Source organism: Lemur catta, chromosome 27 (genome assembly GCF_020740605.2).
Source record: "Lemur catta isolate mLemCat1 chromosome 27, mLemCat1.pri, whole genome shotgun sequence".
Lineage (NCBI taxonomy): Eukaryota > Metazoa > Chordata > Mammalia > Primates > Lemuridae > Lemur > Lemur catta.
The window spans coordinates 1171269-1195105 of record NC_059154.1 but is presented as its reverse complement, the minus strand read 5'-3'; the positions used below and the strand labels follow the sequence as shown (position 1 = coordinate 1195105).

The 23837-nt window shown below is 53.1% G+C and overlaps 5 non-coding genes and 5 pseudogenes across 5 annotated transcripts; all 10 read left to right on the top strand.

The window, feature by feature from the left end:
• The first annotated feature begins 29 nt into the window (after positions 1 to 29).
• LOC123627900 lies at positions 30 to 148 on the top strand. The gene has a single exon (XR_006731517.1). It is a non-coding gene; the product is annotated as a 5S ribosomal RNA (ribosomal RNA).
• Positions 149 to 3610: 3462 nt separating this feature from the next.
• LOC123627898 lies at positions 3611 to 3731 on the top strand (annotated as a pseudogene).
• Positions 3732 to 4931: 1200 nt separating this feature from the next.
• LOC123627889 lies at positions 4932 to 5050 on the top strand. Its single transcript, XR_006731516.1, has one exon. It is a non-coding gene; the product is annotated as a 5S ribosomal RNA (ribosomal RNA).
• A 3462-nt stretch (positions 5051 to 8512) lies between these two features.
• On the top strand, positions 8513 to 8633 carry LOC123627897 (annotated as a pseudogene).
• A 1203-nt stretch (positions 8634 to 9836) lies between these two features.
• Positions 9837 to 9955, top strand: LOC123627877. Its single transcript, XR_006731515.1, has one exon. It is a non-coding gene; the product is annotated as a 5S ribosomal RNA (ribosomal RNA).
• Positions 9956 to 13405: 3450 nt separating this feature from the next.
• LOC123627834 lies at positions 13406 to 13526 on the top strand (annotated as a pseudogene).
• A 1199-nt stretch (positions 13527 to 14725) lies between these two features.
• On the top strand, positions 14726 to 14844 carry LOC123627865. Its single transcript, XR_006731514.1, has one exon. It is a non-coding gene; the product is annotated as a 5S ribosomal RNA (ribosomal RNA).
• A 3450-nt stretch (positions 14845 to 18294) lies between these two features.
• On the top strand, positions 18295 to 18415 carry LOC123627896 (annotated as a pseudogene).
• A 1199-nt stretch (positions 18416 to 19614) lies between these two features.
• On the top strand, positions 19615 to 19733 carry LOC123627853. Its single transcript, XR_006731513.1, has one exon. It is a non-coding gene; the product is annotated as a 5S ribosomal RNA (ribosomal RNA).
• Positions 19734 to 23183: 3450 nt separating this feature from the next.
• Positions 23184 to 23304, top strand: LOC123627833 (annotated as a pseudogene).
• Positions 23305 to 23837: the final 533 nt, after the last annotated feature.

Here is a 23837-nt window from a genome sequence, read left to right as displayed (position 1 = left end):
CTTGAGGCGTCCGGGGGGCGGCCACCGTCGTCTACGGCCAGACCACCCTGAACGCGCCCGATCTCGTCTGATCTCGGAAGCTAAGCAGGGTCGGGCCCGGTTAGTACTTGGATGGGAGACCGCCTGGGAATCCCGGGTGCCGTAGGCTTTTTGCTCTGCCTCTTTTTCTGTCCCGCCCCCCTGGGCTGGGAAGGGGAGGGGGGGGCCTTCGCCCTCCGCGCCCGCCCCGGCTCCCGCCCCCGGCCGGCCCGGACCCTGCCCCGTGGCCCCTGGAGAGAGGGTCAGATTGGAGATGTGGAGGCTCAGTCCCCGAGGCTGTCGCCCCTCACACACCTGCCGCAGGTCCGGGCCTCCGGAACTTCTGACCGACCGGCTCTGAATTCAGGACACAGTCTAAAGTTGTCCAAGGAGATGACCACGTTACCACCCTAGGAAAGGAAAAATTGGACCCTATCCACATATGCAGAAGAAGAGAATCTAAACAGTTGGCTATTCGTTCACGGTAACATAATTCAAGAATCCAGATGCGAAGACATCTAGAGACACTTTTCAAACGTCTAAATCTTTAGAAAATATTCTGAAGGCTTAAGAAGTAGAAACATTCTTTGGAAAGTCACGAGCAAGACCAGGGTGTTGATAGGAAATCCTTCCGTTCGATCCTGCAAGAGACGCTCCAAAAATGTACTACAACAAGGGAAAACACTAATAATATGTGGGAAAGGAAAATCACCTTTCTTCATTTTCCTCACCTCCTACGGTTCTCAAAATAGAATGTTTTCCCCTATGCACGGGAGACCTGTAGAAATCCTAGGGGAGTCCAGCAAGATAGCTCTAGGTGAAATCAACATTCCATCGATAGTTTCGATGTTTCTTATTTCCTCGCCAATACACACTAATGAATGCAATCTTTCAAAAGGATAACACTCAAAGTCACAGAAAATCTACGCGGCACCTACGGGGCAAAGGTGCCAACTTCGATGGAAAACTTAGTAAAAACGTACATGATGGCTCAAATCCATGGAGAGGCTATCCCGTAGTCCTCGATAGACGGACACAGAGTCCCCAAACTAATCATTTCCCCCAAATTAATAAATAATCCAATTTAAGCAGGGTGTATAACTAGAAACTTACTATCTGCTTCTTTCTCTTTTTCTTTTAATTTGGGAAAGGGGTATGTTAAAGAATGATAATAATGATCATGATTATCAGTATGATTATTATATTAAATCGAATTAACCGTACCAAAACCCCACCACTCACCTTATAAAAATGGGAGTTGATGCATATGTCGGAAGCCGCTGGGTATCTTTTTCTCAAGGCGTGGAACCACAGAAACGCTTCTCCCAAACAAATCCCATCTCGACTGTCATCCTTTTCCTGGCTTTTCCTTTGAAAGTTTTTGCTCTCTGTTATAGGACTATCTCATTGAGGTAGTTTGTTAATTTCACAGTTTATAGAATACATGTGGAACGATTCTGGATTCCTTCTGGGTAACTTGTGTGCCAGGGGAAACCTTCTGTTTGGAGAATACTCCTTGCTTACACAGGAAGCTGCAGTTCATCAGCGCTGCTAGAGAATGGCACTGCACGAATCAGTCGAAGTATCTTTATGCGATCTTTGACTAGGTCCGTGTACAAGGGGCTCCCGTGAGGATTACCCTAGATGCTTCCTGGTCACATGTGCCCTATATTCTCTCTGGTACGTGCTACTCAGAGAATATGCTTGCTCCTGAATTATGCCAGTGTTTATTCATATCCATTTATGCTGCATTGTTTTCCAAATGGTTCTATAATTTCGCCTCCCATATCAGCAGGGTGAGTGCAAGAGTTTTCCTCAAAGCCAACACAGTGATCAGTTTCTTAAGTTTCCTCAATCCGGTGAGTTGGAAACTATATCTGGCTTCATTTTTTATTCCGTATTTCCTTGACTAATAATGAGGACACAGGGCCAAAGGCGCATTAAGCATATAAAACGTAGATATTCTGTAACAGTAACATTTTGCCAATTATATGGGCTACAGATACCTTGTCCTGTTTGCAGCTTGTTTTTGATCCTGTTCATGGTATCTTTGGAAACTTTTCATGATGGGAAATTTGAAATAGAAACAAAATCGGACAGAATAGTAGAATATTTTCTCACTCCCCTGACTCAAGAAATCACCAACCCCTGGCCAGATCTTGTTTCCTTTATACCCCTCCTACCTTAAGTTCATGATCCCCTTAATAATATCCCTCCATCGATAAAAAGTCAATATGTTTCTATCAAAGGTAGAGGCTTTCTTCCATTTTTCAGTGTACTCACAGCCACATTATTCCATCTAAAAATTTCACCGTATTAGAGAAAACAGCAAGTACTCAATGTTTGCGTTTCCCTGAGACACACACGCTCATTTCAGTTTCTTTGGATCCAGTCCAAATACAGTACCTACCTTGTGAGGGGTTGAGATGTCTTTTGAAAGAGTGTCCATACATCGCGACTAGTCGGGGGCAGCCCCGGTTGTCACCATTTCCCTTTGTTTCCTACCGCTGTCCGCAGTGACCCGAGTTATTTTCGCATTGTGAGGGGTTTCATCGCGGATTTAAACGTATCTAATGTGTTTCAATATCTTGCAATTATTATACTTACTGGCGATCAAACCGTCCTGTGTTTGGCAAACGGGAGTCTACTCATTCTGGTTCCTGTGTCTTTTGACGTGACCCTCGTCCTGTTGGATATCATAGCATCCACGCTTCCCAGTACAAGAAGCGTCCGTTTCCCGCCCCAGACTTCAAGTCAGCCTATGTCTCCAGTAAGTCTTAGGACCGTTTAATAACGATGGTTGGCGGAGACCACGATCTAGATGCTGCTGAAATGCACTACTGTTGAGTTCGCACCTATGTCTCGGCACTTTCCGTGGAAAAACTAAAAATAAAAAAATAAATAAATAAATAAATAAATACATAAATAAAGGAAGAAAAGAAAAAAAAATTACAGGAAAACACATTGAGTTTCCACTGATAATCCAAGTTCAAACGGAGAACTGAGAGTTTTTTTTTACATGACTTGATCGATTTCACCTCTTCCTCTCACACCCAAATTCCCAGTCCCCAAAGACACCAACAGCATTTCTTCTTTGCAGGATCCCACAGAATAATCGTAGCCATGCACCATAGAACCGTGGACTGGTTCCCACTGCATGAAGTAGGAAAGGCGAGGAAGGAACTTTCTACTTTTCCGGCTGCTCCACTGTGAAAATGTAAGAGCTGCCGTCCGCCGAAGCCAGTCTGCTCATGTCCAAGGAGCTCTGAGCCACGTCACACTCCTTTGGAATATTTCCCTGAGCCTTCATGTGGGCTCCTGACGTCTGTAGAATCTCACAAGTCACACATTGCCCTCCCGTTTGTGTCCTCCGTGCTTTGAATAGATGTGCTATTGAGTGTTTGATTTTTGTTGTCATTGGTGTATGTGTTTGTGGCAAAGTGTTGAGTGTTTGGTGTGTATGTAGCAGCTAGAGAGCGAGGCTCTGAAGGCTACTGGGCAGCAGGAGGGCGCGGGGTCGGGTGGGGGGCGCTGGGCCGGGAGGGCCGCGTAGCAGCTCGGCCTCTTGAGGCGTCCGGGGACAGCCGCCGCCGTCTAGGGCCATAGCACCCTGAACGTGCCCGATCTCGTCTGATCTGGGAAGCTAAGCAGGGTCGGGGGCCCGGTTAGTACTTGGATGGGAGACCGCCTGGGAATACCAGGTGCTGCAGGCTTTTGCCTCTTCTTTTGTCCCGCCCGCCGAGGGGACGGGGGTGGGGGCGCCCCGGCGTTCTGTGCCCGCCTCCACTTTCGCCCTCGGCCCCTGGCACTCCCCCGCCCCCCCCGCCGGCGCGGCCCGCTGCCCCCGCCCAGGGCGTCCTCCCCTCTCCCCCGCTGCAACACCACCGCCAGGTGGCGGCAGCGGCAGAGCGTCCCAGCCGTTCCGTTCCTGTTCGGCCGGCAGCGGAGCCCCAGCCCTGGGCCCCACACCGGGCCGGGCGGGCGGCGGGATCCCTGAGTGCCGCTGGGTCTCCTCTCCCCCACACCCCGCACCCCCCGCCCCGCACTCCGGGACGTCGCGTACACCCGGCGCGGGACAGCCCACGGCGGCAAACCTTGTCCTGGGCCCCCGGACCCCCGGCCGACCGTGCACTTCCTCTCCGCCGCACACCCGGGCCTCGGGCCCGGGCCTCACGCCGGGCGGGCTCCTCGCCACCGCCGGGGCTCCCGAGAGACACACTGGCGCGCCGCACAGGGCGAGTTTCCGGCCACCCGGGCAGAGAGGACGCACAACAGCACACGGAGCGCACGCAGCCAAACCCAAACCACCCACCGGCCCCCCGACCCGTGGCTTCCCACCCCAAACCCCACCCCACCGGGCCACAGGATAGCGGGCTCTGGCCCGCCCCGCCGCCCCCCGCCCCCGCGCGGGGGCTGCTGCCACACGCAGGCCCTGAGGGGAATCGGGGCAGAAGGGTCCTCCCCAGACGGGGGTGGGGTGGCGGGGTGGGGGGGACACTGCAGGTCTTCAGGACCTCCGGGTGAAGGACCGGCGGCAGGCGCGGCCCTGCCTCCTCGTGCCGGCCCCGCCCCAAAGCCCCTCCCCACCGTGCCCTCGCGTGGGCCGGCGGAGGGCCCTGTCTCCCGCACTCTCCGGCTCTGGCCCTCCGCCCCCACGCGTGGAAGCCTGTCCCTGCGCGCGTGCCCGTGGGTCTGCTCCTCGGGGTGTGGGACGGTGGTGCGCCCGTGGTTTGGGTGGGGGTGGGGGGGTGCGCGCGCGAAACCCGTCAGGCCCCGCCTGGCCCCCCAACCCCACCCCGATACTGGCAGGTGGGCTAGCGATGGGCCAGGGCGGCGGGAGGGACCCGACGGCGCAGGGAGGGACGCGTCCCAGCAGCTCGGCCTCTTGAGGCGTCCGGGGGGCGGCCACCGTCGTCTACGGCCAGACCACCCTGAACGCGCCCGATCTCGTCTGATCTCGGAAGCTAAGCAGGGTCGGGCCCGGTTAGTACTTGGATGGGAGACCGCCTGGGAATCCCGGGTGCCGTAGGCTTTTTGCTCTGCCTCTTTTTCTGTCCCGCCCCCCTGGGCTGGGAAGGGGAGGGGGGGGCCTTCGCCCTCCGCGCCCGCCCCGGCTCCCGCCCCCGGCCGGCCCGGACCCTGCCCCGTGGCCCCTGGAGAGAGGGTCAGATTGGAGATGTGGAGGCTCAGTCCCCGAGGCTGTCGCCCCTCACACACCTGCCGCAGGTCCGGGCCTCCGGAACTTCTGACCGACCGGCTCTGAATTCAGGACACAGTCTAAAGTTGTCCAAGGAGATGACCACGTTACCACCCTAGGAAAGGAAAAATTGGACCCTATCCACATATGCAGAAGAAGAGAATCTAAACAGTTGGCTATTCGTTCACGGTAACATAATTCAAGAATCCAGATGCGAAGACATCTAGAGACACTTTTCAAACGTCTAAATCTTTAGAAAATATTCTGAAGGCTTAAGAAGTAGAAACATTCTTTGGAAAGTCACGAGCAAGACCAGGGTGTTGATAGGAAATCCTTCCGTTCGATCCTGCAAGAGACGCTCCAAAAATGTACTACAACAAGGGAAAACACTAATAATATGTGGGAAAGGAAAATCACCTTTCTTCATTTTCCTCACCTCCTACGGTTCTCAAAATAGAATGTTTTCCCCTATGCACGGGAGACCTGTAGAAATCCTAGGGGAGTCCAGCAAGATAGCTCTAGGTGAAATCAACATTCCATCGATAGTTTCGATGTTTCTTATTTCCTCGCCAATACACACTAATGAATGCAATCTTTCAAAAGGATAACACTCAAAGTCACAGAAAATCTACGCGGCACCTACGGGGCAAAGGTGCCAACTTCGATGGAAAACTTAGTAAAAACGTACATGATGGCTCAAATCCATGGAGAGGCTATCCCGTAGTCCTCGATAGACGGACACAGAGTCCCCAAACTAATCATTTCCCCCAAATTAATAAATAATCCAATTTAAGCAGGGTGTATAACTAGAAACTTACTATCTGCTTCTTTCTCTTTTTCTTTTAATTTGGGAAAGGGGTATGTTAAAGAATGATAATAATGATCATGATTATCAGTATGATTATTATATTAAATCGAATTAACCGTACCAAAACCCCACCACTCACCTTATAAAAATGGGAGTTGATGCATATGTCGGAAGCCGCTGGGTATCTTTTTCTCAAGGCGTGGAACCACAGAAACGCTTCTCCCAAACAAATCCCATCTCGACTGTCATCCTTTTCCTGGCTTTTCCTTTGAAAGTTTTTGCTCTCTGTTATAGGACTATCTCATTGAGGTAGTTTGTTAATTTCACAGTTTATAGAATACATGTGGAACGATTCTGGATTCCTTCTGGGTAACTTGTGTGCCAGGGGAAACCTTCTGTTTGGAGAATACTCCTTGCTTACACAGGAAGCTGCAGTTCATCAGCGCTGCTAGAGAATGGCACTGCACGAATCAGTCGAAGTATCTTTATGCGATCTTTGACTAGGTCCGTGTACAAGGGGCTCCCGTGAGGATTACCCTAGATGCTTCCTGGTCACATGTGCCCTATCTTCTCTCTGGTACGTGCTACTCAGAGAATATGCTTGCTCCTGAATTATGCCAGTGTTTATTCATATCCATTTATGCTGCATTGTTTTCCAAATGGTTCTATAATTTCGCCTCCCATATCAGCAGGGTGAGTGCAAGAGTTTTCCTCAAAGCCAACACAGTGATCAGTTTCTTAAGTTTCCTCAATCCGGTGAGTTGGAAACTATATCTGGCTTCATTTTTTATTCCGTATTTCCTTGACTAATAATGAGGACACAGGGCTAAAGGCGCATTAAGCATATAAAACGTAGATATTCTATAACAGTAACATTTTGCCAATTATATGGGCTACAGATACCTTGTCCTGTTTGCAGCTTGTTTTTGATCCTGTTCATGGTATCTTTGGAAACTTTTCATGATGGGAAATTTGAAATAGAAACAAAATCGGACAGAATAGTAGAATATTTTCTCACTCCCCTGACTCAAGAAATCACCAACCCCTGGCCAGATCTTGTTTCCTTTATACCCCTCCTACCTTAAGTTCATGATCCCCTTAATAATATCCCTCCATCGATAAAAAGTCAATATGTTTCTATCAAAGGTAGAGGCTTTCTTCCATTTTTCAGTGTACTCACAGCCACATTATTCCATCTAAAAATTTCACCGTATTAGAGATAACAGCAAGTACTCAATGTTTGCGTTTCCCTGAGACACACAGTCTCATTTCAGTTTCTTTGGATCCAGTCCAAATACAGTACCTACCTTGTGAGGGGTTGAGATGTCTTTTGAAAGAGTGTCCATACATCGCGACTAGTCGGGGGCAGCCCCGGTTGTCACCATTTCCCTTTGTTTCCTACCGCTGTCCGCAGTGACCCGAGTTATTTTCGCATTGTGAGGGGTTTCATCGCGGATTTAAACGTATCTAATGTGTTTCAATATCTTGCAATTATTATACTTACTGGCGATCAAACCGTCCTGTGTTTGGCAAACGGGAGTCTACTCATTCTGGTTCCTGTGTCTTTTGACGTGACCCTCGTCCTGTTGGATATCATAGCATCCACGCTTCCCAGTACAAGAAGCGTCCGTTTCCCGCCCCAGACTTCAAGTCAGCCTATGTCTCCAGTAAGTCTTAGGACCGTTTAATAACGATGGTTGGCGGAGACCACGATCTAGATGCTGCTGAAATGCACTACTGTTGAGTTCGCACCTATGTCTCGGCACTTTCCGTGGAAAAACTAAAAATAAATAAATAAATAAATAAATAAATAAATAAATAAATAAAGGAAGAAAAGAAAAAAAAATTACAGGAAAACACATTGAGTTTCCACTGATAATCCAAGTTCAAACGGAGAACTGAGAGTTTTTTTTTACATGACTTGATCGATTTCACCTCTTCCTCTCACACCCAAATTCCCAGTCCCCAAAGACACCAACAGCATTTCTTCTTTGCAGGATCCCACAGAATAATCGTAGCCATGCACCATAGAACCGTGGACTGGTTCCCACTGCATGAAGTAGGAAAGGCGAGGAAGGAACTTTCTACTTTTCCGGCTGCTCCACTGTGAAAATGTAAGAGCTGCCGTCCGCCGAAGCCAGTCTGCTCATGTCCAAGGAGCTCTGAGCCACGTCACACTCCTTTGGAATATTTCCCTGAGCCTTCATGTGGGCTCCTGACGTCTGTAGAATCTCACAAGTCACACATTGCCCTCCCGTTTGTGTCCTCCGTGCTTTGAATAGATGTGCTATTGAGTGTTTGATTTTTGTTGTCATTGGTGTATGTGTTTGTGGCAAAGTGTTGAGTGTTTGGTGTGTATGTAGCAGCTAGAGAGCGAGGCTCTGAAGGCTACTGGGCAGCAGGAGGGCGCGGGGTCGGGTGGGGGGCGCTGGGCCGGGAGGGCCGCGTAGCAGCTCGGCCTCTTGAGGCGTCCGGGGACAGCCGCCGCCGTCTAGGGCCATAGCACCCTGAACGTGCCCGATCTCGTCTGATCTGGGAAGCTAAGCAGGGTCGGGGGCCCGGTTAGTACTTGGATGGGAGACCGCCTGGGAATACCAGGTGCTGCAGGCTTTTGCCTCTTCTTTTGTCCCGCCCGCCGAGGGGACGGGGGTGGGGGCGCCCCGGCGTTCTGTGCCCGCCTCCACTTTCGCCCTCGGCCCCTGGCACTCCCCCGCCCCCCCGCCGGCGCGGCCCGCTGCCCCCGCCCAGGGCGTCCTCCCCTCTCCCCCGCTGCAACACCACCGCCAGGTGGCGGCAGCGGCAGAGCGTCCCAGCCGTTCCGTTCCTGTTCGGCCGGCAGCGGAGCCCCAGCCCTGGGCCCCACACCGGGCCGGGCGGGCGGCGGGATCCCTGAGTGCCGCTGGGTCTCCTCTCCCCCACACCCCGCACCCCCCGCCCCGCACTCCGGGACGTCGCGTACACCCGGCGCGGGACAGCCCACGGCGGCAAACCTTGTCCTGGGCCCCCGGACCCCCGGCCGACCGTGCACTTCCTCTCCGCCGCACACCCGGGCCTCGGGCCCGGGCCTCACGCCGGGCGGGCTCCTCGCCACCGCCGGGGCTCCCGAGAGACACACCGGCGCGCCGCACAGGGCGAGTTTCCGGCCACCCGGGCAGAGAGGACGCACAACAGCACACGGAGCGCACGCAGCCAAACCCAAACCACCCACCGGTCCCCCGACCCGTGGCTACCCACCCCAAACCCCACCCCACCGGGCCACAGGATAGCGGGCTCTGGCCCGCCCCGCCGCCCCCCGCCCCCGCGCGGGGGCTGCTGCCACACGCAGGCCCTGAGGGGAATCGGGGCAGAACGGTCCTCCCCAGACGGGGGTGGGGTGGCGGGGTGGGGGGGACACTGCAGGTCTTCCTTCAGGACCTCCGGGTGAAGGACCGGCGGCAGGCGCGGCCCTGCCTCCTCGTGCCGGCCCCGCCCCAAAGCCCCTCCCCACCGTGCCCTCGCGTGGGCCGGCGGAGGGCCCTATCTCCCGCACTCTCCGGCTCTGGCCCTCCGCCCCCACGCGTGGAAGCCTGTCCCTGCGCGCGTGCCCGTGGGTCTGCTCCTCGGGGTGTGGGACGGTGGTGCGCCCGTGGTTTGGGTGGGGGTGGGGGGGTGCGCGCGCAAGACCCGTCAGGCCCCGCCTGGCCCCCCACCCCCACCCCGATACTGGCAGGTGGGCTAGCGATGGGCCAGGGCGGCGGGAGGGACCCGACGGCGCAGGGAGGGACGCGTCCCAGCAGCTCGGCCTCTTGAGGCGTCCGGGGGGCGGCCACCGTCGTCTACGGCCAGACCACCCTGAACGCGCCCGATCTCGTCTGATCTCGGAAGCTAAGCAGGGTCGGGCCCGGTTAGTACTTGGATGGGAGACCGCCTGGGAATCCCGGGTGCCGTAGGCTTTTTGCTCTGCCTCTTTTTCTGTCCCGCCCCCCTGGGCTGGGAAGGGGAGGGGGGGGCCTTCGCCCTCCGCGCCCGCCCCGGCTCCCGCCCCCGGCCGGCCCGGACCCTGCCCCGTGGCCCCTGGAGAGAGGGTCAGATTGGAGATGTGGAGGCTCAGTCCCCGAGGCTGTCGCCCCTCACACACCTGCCGCAGGTCCGGGCCTCCGGAACTTCTGACCGACCGGCTCTGAATTCAGGACACAGTCTAAAGTTGTCCAAGGAGATGACCACGTTACCACCCTAGGAAAGGAAAAATTGGACCCTATCCACATATGCAGAAGAAGAGAATCTAAACAGTTGGCTATTCGTTCACGGTAACATAATTCAAGAATCCAGATGCGAAGACATCTAGAGACACTTTTCAAACGTCTAAATCTTTAGAAAATATTCTGAAGGCTTAAGAAGTAGAAACATTCTTTGGAAAGTCACGAGCAAGACCAGGGTGTTGATAGGAAATCCTTCCGTTCGATCCTGCAAGAGACGCTCCAAAAATGTACTACAACAAGGGAAAACACTAATAATATGTGGGAAAGGAAAATCACCTTTCTTCATTTTCCTCACCTCCTACGGTTCTCAAAATAGAATGTTTTCCCCTATGCACGGGAGACCTGTAGAAATCCTAGGGGAGTCCAGCAAGATAGCTCTAGGTGAAATCAACATTCCATCGATAGTTTCGATGTTTCTTATTTCCTCGCCAATACACACTAATGAATGCAATCTTTCAAAAGGATAACACTCAAAGTCACAGAAAATCTACCCGGCACCTACGGGGCAAAGGTGCCAACTTCGATGGAAAACTTAGTAAAAACGTACATGATGGCTCAAATCCATGGAGAGGCTATCCCGTAGTCCTCGATAGACGGACACAGAGTCCCCAAACTAATCATTTCCCCCAAATTAATAAATAATCCAATTTAAGCAGGGTGTATAACTAGAAACTTACTATCTGCTTCTTTCTCTTTTTCTTTTAATTTGGGAAAGGGGTATGTTAAAGAATGATAATAATGATCATGATTATCAGTATGATTATTATATTAAATCGAATTAACCGTACCAAAACCCCACCACTCACCTTATAAAAATGGGAGTTGATGCATATGTCGGAAGCCGCTGGGTATCTTTTTCTCAAGGCGTGGAACCACAGAAACGCTTCTCCCAAACAAATCCCATCTCGACTGTCATCCTTTTCCTGGCTTTTCCTTTGAAAGTTTTTGCTCTCTGTTATAGGACTATCTCATTGAGGTAGTTTGTTAATTTCACAGTTTATAGAATACATGTGGAACGATTCTGGATTCCTTCTGGGTAACTTGTGTGCCAGGGGAAACCTTCTGTTTGGAGAATACTCCTTGCTTACACAGGAAGCTGCAGTTCATCAGCGCTGCTAGAGAATGGCACTGCACGAATCAGTCGAAGTATCTTTATGCGATCTTTGACTAGGTCCGTGTACAAGGGGCTCCCGTGAGGATTACCCTAGATGCTTCCTGGTCACATGTGCCCTATCTTCTCTCTGGTACGTGCTACTCAGAGAATATGCTTGCTCCTGAATTATGCCAGTGTTTATTCATATCCATTTATGCTGCATTGTTTTCCAAATGGTTCTATAATTTCGCCTCCCATATCAGCAGGGTGAGTGCAAGAGTTTTCCTCAAAGCCAACACAGTGATCAGTTTCTTAAGTTTCCTCAATCCGGTGAGTTGGAAACTATATCTGGCTTCATTTTTTATTCCGTATTTCCTTGACTAATAATGAGGACACAGGGCCAAAGGCGCATTAAGCATATAAAACGTAGATATTCTGTAACAGTAACATTTTGCCAATTATATGGGCTACAGATACCTTGTCCTGTTTGCAGCTTGTTTTTGATCCTGTTCATGGTATCTTTGGAAACTTTTCATGATGGGAAATTTGAAATAGAAACAAAATCGGACAGAATAGTAGAATATTTTCTCACTCCCCTGACTCAAGAAATCACCAACCCCTGGCCAGATCTTGTTTCCTTTATACCCCTCCTACCTTAAGTTCATGATCCCCTTAATAATATCCCTCCATCGATAAAAAGTCAATATGTTTCTATCAAAGGTAGAGGCTTTCTTCCATTTTTCAGTGTACTCACAGCCACATTATTCCATCTAAAAATTTCACCGTATTAGAGATAACAGCAAGTACTCAATATTTGCGTTTCCCTGAGACACACACGCTCATTTCAGTTTCTTTGGATCCAGTCCAAATACAGTACCTACCTTGTGAGGGGTTGAGATGTCTTTTGAAAGAGTGTCCATACATCGCGACTAGTCGGGGGCAGCCCCGGTTGTCACCATTTCCCTTTGTTTCCTACCGCTGTCCGCAGTGACCCGAGTTATTTTCGCATTGTGAGGGGTTTCATCGCGGATTTAAACGTATCTAATGTGTTTCAATATCTTGCAATTATTATACTTACTGGCGATCAAACCGTCCTGTGTTTGGCAAACGGGAGTCTACTCATTCTGGTTCCTGTGTCTTTTGACGTGACCCTCGTCCTGTTGGATATCATAGCATCCACGCTTCCCAGTACAAGAAGCGTCCGTTTCCCGCCCCAGACTTCAAGTCAGCCTATGTCTCCAGTAAGTCTTAGGACCGTTTAATAACGATGGTTGGCGGAGACCACGATCTAGATGCTGCTGAAATGCACTACTGTTGAGTTCGCACCTATGTCTCGGCACTTTCCGTGGAAAAACTAAAAATAAAAAAATAAATAAATACATAAATAAAGGAAGAAAAGAAAAAAAAATTACAGGAAAACACATTGAGTTTCCACTGATAATCCAAGTTCAAACGGAGAACTGAGAGTTTTTTTTTACATGACTTGATCGATTTCACCTCTTCCTCTCACACCCAAATTCCCAGTCCCCAAAGACACCAACAGCATTTCTTCTTTGCAGGATCCCACAGAATAATCGTAGCCATGCACCATAGAACCGTGGACTGGTTCCCACTGCATGAAGTAGGAAAGGCGAGGAAGGAACTTTCTACTTTTCCGGCTGCTCCACTGTGAAAATGTAAGAGCTGCCGTCCGCCGAAGCCAGTCTGCTCATGTCCAAGGAGCTCTGAGCCACGTCACACTCCTTTGGAATATTTCCCTGAGCCTTCATGTGGGCTCCTGACGTCTGTAGAATCTCACAAGTCACACATTGCCCTCCCGTTTGTGTCCTCCGTGCTTTGAATAGATGTGCTATTGAGTGTTTGATTTTTGTTGTCATTGGTGTATGTGTTTGTGGCAAAGTGTTGAGTGTTTGGTGTGTATGTAGCAGCTAGAGAGCGAGGCTCTGAAGGCTACTGGGCAGCAGGAGGGCGCGGGGTCGGGTGGGGGGCGCTGGGCCGGGAGGGCCGCGTAGCAGCTCGGCCTCTTGAGGCGTCCGGGGACAGCCGCCGCCGTCTAGGGCCATAGCACCCTGAACGTGCCCGATCTCGTCTGATCTTGGAAGCTAAGCAGGGTCGGGGGCCCGGTTAGTACTTGGATGGGAGACCGCCTGGGAATACCAGGTGCTGCAGGCTTTTGCCTCTTCTTTTGTCCCGCCCGCCGAGGGGTCGGGGGTGGGAGGGCCCCGGCGTTCTGTGCCCGCCTCCACTTTCGCCCTCGGCCCCTGGCACTCCCCCGCCCCCCCGCCGGCGCGGCCCGCTGCCCCCGCCCAGGGCGTCCTCCCCTCTCCCCCGCTGCAACACCACCGCCAGGTGGCGGCAGCGGCAGAGCGTCCCAGCCGTTCCGTTCCTGTTCGGCCGGCAGCGGAGCCCCAGCCCTGGGCCCCACACCGGGCCGGGCGGGCGGCGGGATCCCTGAGTGCCGCTGGGTCTCCTCTCCCCCACACCCCGCACCCCCCGCCCCGCACTCCGGGACGTCGCGTACACCCGGCGCGGGACAGCCCACGGCGGCAAACCTTGTCCTGGGCCCCCGGACCCCCGGCCGACCGTGCACTTCCTCTCCGCCGCACACCCGGGCCTCGGGCCCGGGCCTCACGCCGGGCGGGCTCCTCGCCACCGCCGGGGCTCCCGAGAGACACACTGGCGCGCCGCACAGGGCGAGTTTCCGGCCACCCGGGCAGAGAGGACGCACAACAGCACACGGAGCGCACGCAGCCAAACCCAAACCACCCACCGGCCCCCCGACCCGTGGCTTCCCACCCCAAACCCCACCCCACCGGGCCACAGGATAGCGGGCTCTGGCCCGCCCCGCCGCCCCCCGCCCCCGCGCGGGGGCTGCTGCCACACGCAGGCCCTGAGGGGAATCGGGGCAGAACGGTCCTCCCCAGACGGGGGTGGGGTGGCGGGGTGGGGGGGACACTGCAGGTCTTCAGGACCTCCGGGTGAAGGACCGGCGGCAGGCGCGGCCCTGCCTCCTCGTGCCGGCCCCGCCCCAAAGCCCCTCCCCACCGTGCCCTCGCGTGGGCCGGCGGAGGGCCCTGTCTCCCGCACTCTCCGGCTCTGGCCCTCCGCCCCCACGCGTGGAAGCCTGTCCCTGCGCGCGTGCCCGTGGGTCTGCTCCTCGGGGTGTGGGACGGTGGTGCGCCCGTGGTTTGGGTGGGGGTGGGGGGGTGCGCGCGCGAAACCCGTCAGGCCCCGCCTGGCCCCCCAACCCCACCCCGATACTGGCAGGTGGGCTAGCGATGGGCCAGGGCGGCGGGAGGGACCCGACGGCGCAGGGAGGGACGCGTCCCAGCAGCTCGGCCTCTTGAGGCGTCCGGGGGGCGGCCACCGTCGTCTACGGCCAGACCACCCTGAACGCGCCCGATCTCGTCTGATCTCGGAAGCTAAGCAGGGTCGGGCCCGGTTAGTACTTGGATGGGAGACCGCCTGGGAATCCCGGGTGCCGTAGGCTTTTTGCTCTGCCTCTTTTTCTGTCCCGCCCCCCTGGGCTGGGAAGGGGAGGGGGGGGCCTTCGCCCTCCGCGCCCGCCCCGGCTCCCGCCCCCGGCCGGCCCGGACCCTGCCCCGTGGCCCCTGGAGAGAGGGTCAGATTGGAGATGTGGAGGCTCAGTCCCCGAGGCTGTCGCCCCTCACACACCTGCCGCAGGTCCGGGCCTCCGGAACTTCTGACCGACCGGCTCTGAATTCAGGACACAGTCTAAAGTTGTCCAAGGAGATGACCACGTTACCACCCTAGGAAAGGAAAAATTGGACCCTATCCACATATGCAGAAGAAGAGAATCTAAACAGTTGGCTATTCGTTCACGGTAACATAATTCAAGAATCCAGATGCGAAGACATCTAGAGACACTTTTCAAACGTCTAAATCTTTAGAAAATATTCTGAAGGCTTAAGAAGTAGAAACATTCTTTGGAAAGTCACGAGCAAGACCAGGGTGTTGATAGGAAATCCTTCCGTTCGATCCTGCAAGAGACGCTCCAAAAATGTACTACAACAAGGGAAAACACTAATAATATGTGGGAAAGGAAAATCACCTTTCTTCATTTTCCTCACCTCCTACGGTTCTCAAAATAGAATGTTTTCCCCTATGCACGGGAGACCTGTAGAAATCCTAGGGGAGTCCAGCAAGATAGCTCTAGGTGAAATCAACATTCCATCGATAGTTTCGATGTTTCTTATTTCCTCGCCAATACACACTAATGAATGCAATCTTTCAAAAGGATAACACTCAAAGTCACAGAAAATCTACGCGGCACCTACGGGGCAAAGGTGCCAACTTCGATGGAAAACTTAGTAAAAACGTACATGATGGCTCAAATCCATGGAGAGGCTATCCCGTAGTCCTCGATAGACGGACACAGAGTCCCCAAACTAATCATTTCCCCCAAATTAATAAATAATCCAATTTAAGCAGGGTGTATAACTAGAAACTTACTATCTGCTTCTTTCTCTTTTTCTTTTAATTTGGGAAAGGGGTATGTTAAAGAATGATAATAATGATCATGATTATCAGTATGATTATTATATTAAATCGAATTAACCGTACCAAAACCCCACCACTCACCTTATAAAAATGGGAGTTGATGCATATGTCGGAAGCCGCTGTGTATCTTTTTCTCAAGGCGTGGAACCACAGAAACGCTTCTCCCAAACAAATCCCATCTCGACTGTCATCCTTTTCCTGGCTTTTCCTTTGAAAGTTTTTGCTCTCTGTTATAGGACTATCTCATTGAGGTAGTTTGTTAATTTCACAGTTTATAGAATACATGTGGAACGATTCTGGATTCCTTCTGGGTAACTTGTGTGCCAGGGGAAACCTTCTGTTTGGAGAATACTCCTTGCTTACACAGGAAGCTGCAGTTCATCAGCGCTGCTAGAGAATGGCACTGCACGAATCAGTCGAAGTATCTTTATGCGATCTTTGACTAGGTCCGTGTACAAGGGGCTCCCGTGAGGATTACCCTAGATGCTTCCTGGTCACATGTGCCCTATATTCTCTCTGGTACGTGCTACTCAGAGAATATGCTTGCTCCTGAATTATGCCAGTGTTTATTCATATCCATTTATGCTGCATTGTTTTCCAAATGGTTCTATAATTTCGCCTCCCATATCAGCAGGGTGAGTGCAAGAGTTTTCCTCAAAGCCAACACAGTGATCAGTTTCTTAAGTTTCCTCAATCCGGTGAGTTGGAAACTATATCTGGCTTCATTTTTTATTCCGTATTTCCTTGACTAATAATGAGGACACAGGGCCAAAGGCGCATTAAGCATATAAAACGTAGATATTCTGTAACAGTAACATTTTGCCAATTATATGGGCTACAGATACCTTGTCCTGTTTGCAGCTTGTTTTTGATCCTGTTCATGGTATCTTTGGAAACTTTTCATGATGGGAAATTTGAAATAGAAACAAAATCGGACAGAATAGTAGAATATTTTCTCACTCCCCTGACTCAAGAAATCACCAACCCCTGGCCAGATCTTGTTTCCTTTATACCCCTCCTACCTTAAGTTCATGATCCCCTTAATAATATCCCTCCATCGATAAAAAGTCAATATGTTTCTATCAAAGGTAGAGGCTTTCTTCCATTTTTCAGTGTACTCACAGCCACATTATTCCATCTAAAAATTTCACCGTATTAGAGAAAACAGCAAGTACTCAATGTTTGCGTTTCCCTGAGACACACACGCTCATTTCAGTTTCTTTGGATCCAGTCCAAATACAGTACCTACCTTGTGAGGGGTTGAGATGTCTTTTGAAAGAGTGTCCATACATCGCGACTAGTCGGGGGCAGCCCCGGTTGTCACCATTTCCCTTTGTTTCCTACCGCTGTCCGCAGTGACCCGAGTTATTTTCGCATTGTGAGGGGTTTCATCGCGGATTTAAACGTATCTAATGTGTTTCAATATCTTGCAATTATTATACTTACTGGCGATCAAACCGTCCTGTGTTTGGCAAACGGGAGTCTACTCATTCTGGTTCCTGTGTCTTTTGACGTGACCCTCGTCCTGTTGGATATCATAGCATCCACGCTTCCCAGTACAAGAAGCGTCCGTTTCCCGCCCCAGACTTCAAGTCAGCCTATGTCTCCAGTAAGTCTTAGGACCGTTTAATAACGATGGTTGGCGGAGACCACGATCTAGATGCTGCTGAAATGCACTACTGTTGAGTTCGCACCTATGTCTCGGCACTTTCCGTGGAAAAACTAAAAATAAAAAAATAAATAAATACATAAATAAAGGAAGAAAAGAAAAAAAAATTACAGGAAAACACATTGAGTTTCCACTGATAATCCAAGTTCAAACGGAGAACTGAGAGTTTTTTTTTACATGACTTGATCGATTTCACCTCTTCCTCTCACACCCAAATTCCCAGTCCCCAAAGACACCAACAGCATTTCTTCTTTGCAGGATCCCACAGAATAATCGTAGCCATGCACCATAGAACCGTGGACTGGTTCCCACTGCATGAAGTAGGAAAGGCGAGGAAGGAACTTTCTACTTTTCCGGCTGCTCCACTGTGAAAATGTAAGAGCTGCCGTCCGCCGAAGCCAGTCTGCTCATGTCCAAGGAGCTCTGAGCCACGTCACACTCCTTTGGAATATTTCCCTGAGCCTTCATGTGGGCTCCTGACGTCTGTAGAATCTCACAAGTCACACATTGCCCTCCCGTTTGTGTCCTCCGTGCTTTGAATAGATGTGCTATTGAGTGTTTGATTTTTGTTGTCATTGGTGTATGTGTTTGTGGCAAAGTGTTGAGTGTTTGGTGTGTATGTAGCAGCTAGAGAGCGAGGCTCTGAAGGCTACTGGGCAGCAGGAGGGCGCGGGGTCGGGTGGGGGGCGCTGGGCCGGGAGGGCCGCGTAGCAGCTCGGCCTCTTGAGGCGTCCGGGGACAGCCGCCGCCGTCTAGGGCCATAGCACCCTGAACGTGCCCGATCTCGTCTGATCTGGGAAGCTAAGCAGGGTCGGGGGCCCGGTTAGTACTTGGATGGGAGACCGCCTGGGAATACCAGGTGCTGCAGGCTTTTGCCTCTTCTTTTGTCCCGCCCGCCGAGGGGACGGGGGTGGGGGCGCCCCGGCGTTCTGTGCCCGCCTCCACTTTCGCCCTCGGCCCCTGGCACTCCCCCGCCCCCCCGCCGGCGCGGCCCGCTGCCCCCGCCCAGGGCGTCCTCCCCTCTCCCCCGCTGCAACACCACCGCCAGGTGGCGGCAGCGGCAGAGCGTCCCAGCCGTTCCGTTCCTGTTCGGCCGGCAGCGGAGCCCCAGCCCTGGGCCCCACACCGGGCCGGGCGGGCGGCGGGATCCCTGAGTGCCGCTGGGTCTCCTCTCCCCCACACCCCGCACCCCCCGCCCCGCACTCCGGGACGTCGCGTACACCCGGCGCGGGACAGCCCACGGCGGCAAACCTTGTCCTGGGCCCCCGGACCCCCGGCCGACCGTGCACTTCCTCTCCGCCGCACACCCGGGCCTCGGGCCCGGGCCTCACGCCGGGCGGGCTCCTCGCCACCGCCGGGGCTCCCGAGAGACACACTGGCGCGCCGCACAGGGCGAGTTTCCGGCCACCCGGGCAGAGAGGACGCACAACAGCACACGGAGCGCACGCAGCCAAACCCAAACCACCCACCGGCCCCCCGACCCGTGGCTTCCCACCCCAAACCCCACCCCACCGGGCCACAGGATAGCGGGCTCTGGCCCGCCCCGCCGCCCCCCGCCCCCGCGCGGGGGCTGCTGCCACACGCAGGCCCTGAGGGGAATCGGGGCAGAAGGGTCCTCCCCAGACGGGGGTGGGGTGGCGGGGTGGGGGGGACACTGCAGGTCTTCAGGACCTCCGGGTGAAGGACCGGCGGCAGGCGCGGCCCTGCCTCCTCGTGCCGGCCCCGCCCCAAAGCCCCTCCCCACCGTGCCCTCGCGTGGGCCGGCGGAGGGCCCTGTCTCCCGCACTCTCCGGCTCTGGCCCTCCGCCCCCACGCGTGGAAGCCTGTCCCTGCGCGCGTGCCCGTGGGTCTGCTCCTCGGGGTGTGGGACGGTGGTGCGCCCGTGGTTTGGGTGGGGGTGGGGGGGTGCGCGCGCGAAACCCGTCAGGCCCCGCCTGGCCCCCCAACCCCACCCCGATACTGGCAGGTGGGCTAGCGATGGGCCAGGGCGGCGGGAGGGACCCGACGGCGCAGGGAGGGACGCGTCCCAGCAGCTCGGCCTCTTGAGGCGTCCGGGGGGCGGCCACCGTCGTCTACGGCCAGACCACCCTGAACGCGCCCGATCTCGTCTGATCTCGGAAGCTAAGCAGGGTCGGGCCCGGTTAGTACTTGGATGGGAGACCGCCTGGGAATCCCGGGTGCCGTAGGCTTTTTGCTCTGCCTCTTTTTCTGTCCCGCCCCCCTGGGCTGGGAAGGGGAGGGGGGGGCCTTCGCCCTCCGCGCCCGCCCCGGCTCCCGCCCCCGGCCGGCCCGGACCCTGCCCCGTGGCCCCTGGAGAGAGGGTCAGATTGGAGATGTGGAGGCTCAGTCCCCGAGGCTGTCGCCCCTCACACACCTGCCGCAGGTCCGGGCCTCCGGAACTTCTGACCGACCGGCTCTGAATTCAGGACACAGTCTAAAGTTGTCCAAGGAGATGACCACGTTACCACCCTAGGAAAGGAAAAATTGGACCCTATCCACATATGCAGAAGAAGAGAATCTAAACAGTTGGCTATTCGTTCACGGTAACATAATTCAAGAATCCAGATGCGAAGACATCTAGAGACACTTTTCAAACGTCTAAATCTTTAGAAAATATTCTGAAGGCTTAAGAAGTAGAAACATTCTTTGGAAAGTCACGAGCAAGACCAGGGTGTTGATAGGAAATCCTTCCGTTCGATCCTGCAAGAGACGCTCCAAAAATGTACTACAACAAGGGAAAACACTAATAATATGTGGGAAAGGAAAATCACCTTTCTTCATTTTCCTCACCTCCTACGGTTCTCAAAATAGAATGTTTTCCCCTATGCACGGGAGACCTGTAGAAATCCTAGGGGAGTCCAGCAAGATAGCTCTAGGTGAAATCAACATTCCATCGATAGTTTCGATGTTTCTTATTTCCTCGCCAATACACACTAATGAATGCAATCTTTCAAAAGGATAACACTCAAAGTCACAGAAAATCTACGCGGCACCTACGGGGCAAAGGTGCCAACTTCGATGGAAAACTTAGTAAAAACGTACATGATGGCTCAAATCCATGGAGAGGCTATCCCGTAGTCCTCGATAGACGGACACAGAGTCCCCAAACTAATCATTTCCCCCAAATTAATAAATAATCCAATTTAAGCAGGGTGTATAACTAGAAACTTACTATCTGCTTCTTTCTCTTTTTCTTTTAATTTGGGAAAGGGGTATGTTAAAGAATGATAATAATGATCATGATTATCAGTATGATTATTATATTAAATCGAATTAACCGTACCAAAACCCCACCACTCACCTTATAAAAATGGGAGTTGATGCATATGTCGGAAGCCGCTGTGTATCTTTTTCTCAAGGCGTGGAACCACAGAAACGCTTCTCCCAAACAAATCCCATCTCGACTGTCATCCTTTTCCTGGCTTTTCCTTTGAAAGTTTTTGCTCTCTGTTATAGGACTATCTCATTGAGGTAGTTTGTTAATTTCACAGTTTATAGAATACATGTGGAACGATTCTGGATTCCTTCTGGGTAACTTGTGTGCCAGGGGAAACCTTCTGTTTGGAGAATACTCCTTGCTTACACAGGAAGCTGCAGTTCATCAGCGCTGCTAGAGAATGGCACTGCACGAATCAGTCGAAGTATCTTTATGCGATCTTTGACTAGGTCCGTGTACAAGGGGCTCCCGTGAGGATTACCCTAGATGCTTCCTGGTCACATGTGCCCTATATTCTCTCTGGTACGTGCTACTCAGAGAATATGCTTGCTCCTGAATTATGCCAGTGTTTATTCATATCCATTTATGCTGCATTGTTTTCCAAATGGTTCTATAATTTCGCCTCCCATATCAGCAGGGTGAGTGCAAGAGTTTTCCTCAAAGCCAACACAGTGATCAGTTTCTTAAGTTTCCTCAATCCGGTGAGTTGGAAACTATATCTGGCTTCATTTTTTATTCCGTATTTCCTTGACTAATAATGAGGACACAGGGCCAAAGGCGCATTAAGCATATAAAACGTAGATATTCTGTAACAGTAACATTTTGCCAATTATATGGGCTACAGATACCTTGTCCTGTTTGCAGCTTGTTTTTGATCCTGTTCATGGTATCTTTGGAAACTTTTCATGATGGGAAATTTGAAATAGAAACAAAATCGGACAGAATAGTAGAATATTTTCTCACTCCCCTGACTCAAGAAATCACCAACCCCTGGCCAGATCTTGTTTCCTTTATACCCCTCCTACCTTAAGTTCATGATCCCCTTAATAATATCCCTCCATCGATAAAAAGTCAATATGTTTCTATCAAAGGTAGAGGCTTTCTTCCATTTTTCAGTGTACTCACAGCCACATTATTCCATCTAAAAATTTCACCGTATTAGAGAAAACAGCAAGTACTCAATGTTTGCGTTTCCCTGAGACACACACGCTCATTTCAGTTTCTTTGGATCCAGTCCAAATACAGTACCTACCTTGTGAGGGGTTGAGATGTCTTTTGAAAGAGTGTCCATACATCGCGACTAGTCGGGGGCAGCCCCGGTTGTCACCATTTCCCTTTGTTTCCTACCGCTGTCCGCAGTGACCCGAGTTATTTTCGCATTGTGAGGGGTTTCATCGCGGATTTAAACGTATCTAATGTGTTTCAATATCTTGCAATTATTATACTTACTGGCGATCAAACCGTCCTGTGTTTGGCAAACGGGAGTCTACTCATTCTGGTTCCTGTGTCTTTTGACGTGACCCTCGTCCTGTTGGATATCATAGCATCCACGCTTCCCAGTACAAGAAGCGTCCGTTTCCCGCCCCAGACTTCAAGTCAGCCTATGTCTCCAGTAAGTCTTAGGACCGTTTAATAACGATGGTTGGCGGAGACCACGATCTAGATGCTGCTGAAATGCACTACTGTTGAGTTCGCACCTATGTCTCGGCACTTTCCGTGGAAAAACTAAAAATAAAAAAATAAATAAATACATAAATAAAGGAAGAAAAGAAAAAAAAATTACAGGAAAACACATTGAGTTTCCACTGATAATCCAAGTTCAAACGGAGAACTGAGAGTTTTTTTTTACATGACTTGATCGATTTCACCTCTTCCTCTCACACCCAAATTCCCAGTCCCCAAAGACACCAACAGCATTTCTTCTTTGCAGGATCCCACAGAATAATCGTAGCCATGCACCATAGAACCGTGGACTGGTTCCCACTGCATGAAGTAGGAAAGGCGAGGAAGGAACTTTCTACTTTTCCGGCTGCTCCACTGTGAAAATGTAAGAGCTGCCGTCCGCCGAAGCCAGTCTGCTCATGTCCAAGGAGCTCTGAGCCACGTCACACTCCTTTGGAATATTTCCCTGAGCCTTCATGTGGGCTCCTGACGTCTGTAGAATCTCACAAGTCACACATTGCCCTCCCGTTTGTGTCCTCCGTGCTTTGAATAGATGTGCTATTGAGTGTTTGATTTTTGTTGTCATTGGTGTATGTGTTTGTGGCAAAGTGTTGAGTGTTTGGTGTGTATGTAGCAGCTAGAGAGCGAGGCTCTGAAGGCTACTGGGCAGCAGGAGGGCGCGGGGTCGGGTGGGGGGCGCTGGGCCGGGAGGGCCGCGTAGCAGCTCGGCCTCTTGAGGCGTCCGGGGACAGCCGCCGCCGTCTAGGGCCATAGCACCCTGAACGTGCCCGATCTCGTCTGATCTTGGAAGCTAAGCAGGGTCGGGGGCCCGGTTAGTACTTGGATGGGAGACCGCCTGGGAATACCAGGTGCTGCAGGCTTTTGCCTCTTCTTTTGTCCCGCCCGCCGAGGGGTCGGGGGTGGGAGGGCCCCGGCGTTCTGTGCCCGCCTCCACTTTCGCCCTCGGCCCCTGGCACTCCCCCGCCCCCCCCGCCGGCGCGGCCCGCTGCCCCCGCCCAGGGCGTCCTCCCCTCTCCCCCGCTGCAACACCACCGCCAGGTGGCGGCAGCGGCAGAGCGTCCCAGCCGTTCCGTTCCTGTTCGGCCGGCAGCGGAGCCCCAGCCCTGGGCCCCACACCGGGCCGGGCGGGCGGCGGGATCCCTGAGTGCCGCTGGGTCTCCTCTCCCCCACACCCCGCACCCCCCGCCCCGCACTCCGGGACGTCGCGTACACCCGGCGCGGGACAGCCCACGGCGGCAAACCTTGTCCTGGGCCCCCGGACCCCCGGCCGACCGTGCACTTCCTCTCCGCCGCACACCCGGGCCTCGGGCCCGGGCCTCACGCCGGGCGGGCTCCTCGCCACCGCCGGGGCTCCCGAGAGACACACTGGCGCGCCGCACAGGGCGAGTTTCCG